This window comes from Rhinopithecus bieti, unplaced genomic scaffold (genome assembly GCF_001698545.2).
Source record: "Rhinopithecus bieti isolate Rb0 unplaced genomic scaffold, ASM169854v2 scaffold_57691, whole genome shotgun sequence".
Classification (NCBI taxonomy): domain Eukaryota; kingdom Metazoa; phylum Chordata; class Mammalia; order Primates; family Cercopithecidae; genus Rhinopithecus; species Rhinopithecus bieti.
In genome coordinates this window covers 3,008,779-3,012,151 of record NW_016824383.1, presented here as the reverse complement: position 1 = coordinate 3,012,151, position 3,373 = coordinate 3,008,779, and positions in this window count along the sequence as shown.

Here is a 3,373-nt window from a genome sequence, read left to right as displayed (position 1 = left end):
AGGAGGGTAGGTGAACACCCTGCATGGGAACTTCAGGTCTTTTGCAAGCTGACGTCCTATCGTTGCTGTACTGTATATGCATTTCTTAACCATGGAACATATATGAAACTGTGCTGCCATTTTTATTAGGTTCCTAGGTTGTTAATGTCACTAATGAAGTTTTTGATTATTCTACTCCTAACCCAGTTTTCCTGGTGAGCCCTGTGGCTTTATTGTTGCAGTGATTTTTAGGAACACATCTGTTGCAATCCAGCAGAACCCACCACATTTCAGTAATAGATATCAGCACAGCCACGGTAATCATCAGTTTTCATCAGGCCCACCTGTTTCTCTCTAGCATCATTTAAGTTGGGAAGAAAGTGATCTGCCAGTACTGGCCAGGCGTGGTGACTCACGCCTGTAATCCCAGCAGTTTGGGAGGCCAAGGCAGGTGGATCACTTGAGCTCAGGAGTTCGAGACCAGCCTGGGCAATATGGCGAAACCCCATCTCTACCCAAAATACAAAAATTAGCTGGGCATGGTGGCACGCTCCTGTGGTCCCAGCTACTCAGGAGGCAGAAGTGAGAGGACCAATTGTGCCCGGGAAGTTGAGGCTGCGAGCTGAGATCATGCCACTGCATTCCAGCCTGGGTGACAGAGGGAGACCTTGTCTCAAAAATAAATAAATAAACAAGAAAGAGGTGTGCCAGTGCCATCCTTAAGAAGGATGGCATCTATGCCACAGGGACTGAGGGCTGCTAGCCACTTCATGGTGGGACTAGCTTTGCCTCCCTGCAGAAAGACAGGGATGCCCCTGCCAGGCCGTTCTCAAAGCATCACTTGCTGCACATCTCCTGAGCTGCCACTTGCTCCCAGGAGCCCTTGGCTTCTTGCACACTAAAAACCCCACACCGTCATCCATTTCGGTGGCAAAAGTTACCTTCTGACAGCAAATGCTGAGCCAGCAGGGTAACTGGAAGGCCACACATGGAAACGAGGAAGTCAGGTTGCACAGGTTCATTCTGGGCAGATTCAACAGAGCAGTGAACATCCAGAGGAATTTAAGTTTGGGAATGGAGTCTTGCTACATTGCCCAGGCCGGTCTCGAAATCCTGGCCTCAAGCCATCCCCCTGCCTCAGCTTCCCAAAGTACTGGGATTACAGATGTGAGTCACTGCGCCCTGGCCCAATGTGAGGGTTTTGACACAGAAATCATATACAAGTTAGAGGTGACCAAAATAAACACAAAAGACATCTTTCTAGAAGCAGCTGGCTGAGGAATATTCTGTGAGCCTGACTTCCCAAATCTCCCATGTGCCTATGGGAAGATAGCTGGTGTTCTGCCTGTGCAGGGAAGTGTGTGGGTCTCAGAAAACCTGGAGTGGGGTCTTAGCAAGCTGCTTCTACCCTAATCTCATTTTCTGAAACTCCTATGGGTTGCAAAAGCCATCGAGGTTCCCTGGACACAAAATTCAGATCCTGAGTGTAATTTCTCACCACACAACCAGAAGCAGCTTCCTATGTTTTTCACGATTAAATAAATAGTTACATGAGCAGCCCCAATGTATGATGTAGGTCCGCAGACAGGGACAATCAGGCTAAGACGGAGAGGAGGCTGGAAGAACAGGCCTAGCCCCACCCTGTCACACTAGCTTGGAGAGACAGGCTGGATTCTTAGACAATGAGAAGCCAATAAGTGTTTGGTGGCATAAGGTGAGCTGTGCTCTGCGATGATTACTCTGTCAGCACAATTTGGGGGGAATTAGAAAATAAATGACATGAGGCCGGGCGCGGTGGCTCAAGCCTGTAATCCCAGCACTTTGGGAGGCTGAGACGGGCGGATCACGGGGTCAGGAAATCGAGACCATCCTGGCTAACACGGTGAAACCCCGTCTCTACTAAAAAATACAGAAAACTAGCCGGGCGAGGTGGCGGGCGCCTGTAGTCCCAGCTACTCGGGAGGCTGAGGCAGGAGAATGGCGTAAACCCGGGAGGCGGAGCTTGCAGTGAGCTGAGATCCGGCCACTGCACTCCAGCCTGGGCGACAGAGTGAAACTCCATCTCAAAAAAAAAAAAAAAAAAAAAAAAAAAAAAAAAAAAAAAAAAAAAAAAAAAAAAAAAAAAAGAAAATAAATGACATGAACATGGAAGCATGCAGGAGAAAGTTGAAGACTCCAATACGTGACAGGGGCAGATTCAGAAAGGTTGGGGAACTGAGGAGGTGACGAGTAAGGAAGAGGAGAACATGCTGGCCCTAAGTGTACTCCATTCAGCTCTAAGGCACAAAGCATGCTTGACAAACAGCCCTAGCTGCTGGTCTCTGGGGCCACCGCTGCATCGCGCTGAGGTCCCGTGTCCCTGAGCCCAGTGGGGGTGCTGGAGCAAGCCCATTCCTATAGGATGCCTGCTCCTCTCTCCAGCGATCTGCTAAGCAGGCCTCAGTGGCCCAGCCCAATCTTTCCTAGATCCACACTGCAGGCTGTGGGTCCTCCCACCAATGTTCCTGCCCTTTTCTCCTTCCCCAAGGCTGAAGGATCTCCCTGCCTCCTGGCCTGCTCCTTCCCCTTTATCCTTCATAGGTCTAAGAACAGGGATGAGGTTTGGGGACTGGCTGACTCACTGCCCTGCAGGTGAGGGGGAGGGTTACATCTATGCCATTTACAGTGTGTGATGCATAGACTGTCTCATCTAATCACCACAGCGGCCCCGTGGGCTACCTACCACAAACTGCTTCACCAGTGACGAAACCGAGGCTGGGGGTATTTAAATAGTCTCCCAAGGTCTCACAGCTAATAAATGGCACAGCTAAGACTAGTATGCAGTCTTCTTTTTTTTTTTTCTTTCTGAGACGGAGTCTGGCTCTGTCACCGAGGCTTGAGGGCAATGGCGTGATCTCGGCTCACCACAGTCTCTGCCTCTTGGGTTCAAACGATTCTCCTGCCTCAGTCTCCTGAGTAGCTGGCGTTACAGGTGCCTGCCACCACACCCAGCTAATTTTTGTAATTTTAGTAGAGACGGGGTTTCTCCATGTTGGCCAGGCTGGTCTCAAACTCCTGACCTCAGGTGATCCACCCACCTTGGCCTCCCAAAGTGCTGGGATTACAGGTGTGAGGCACCATGCCTGGTCTAGCATGCAGTCTTCTAACTTCAAATACAACACTGTTTCCACCAGTGTAATGATATTCAAGGGTTTGTTGGTAATTTTTTTTTTTTTTTTTTTTTTTTGAGATGGAGTTTCGCTCTTGTTGCCCAGGCTGGAGTGCAATGGTGTGATCTCGGCTCACCACAACCTCCAGCTCCCAGGTTTAAGTGATTCTCCTGCCTTAGCCTCCCAAGTAGCTGGGATTACAGGCATGTGCCACCACATTCAACTAATTTGGTATTTTAGTAGAG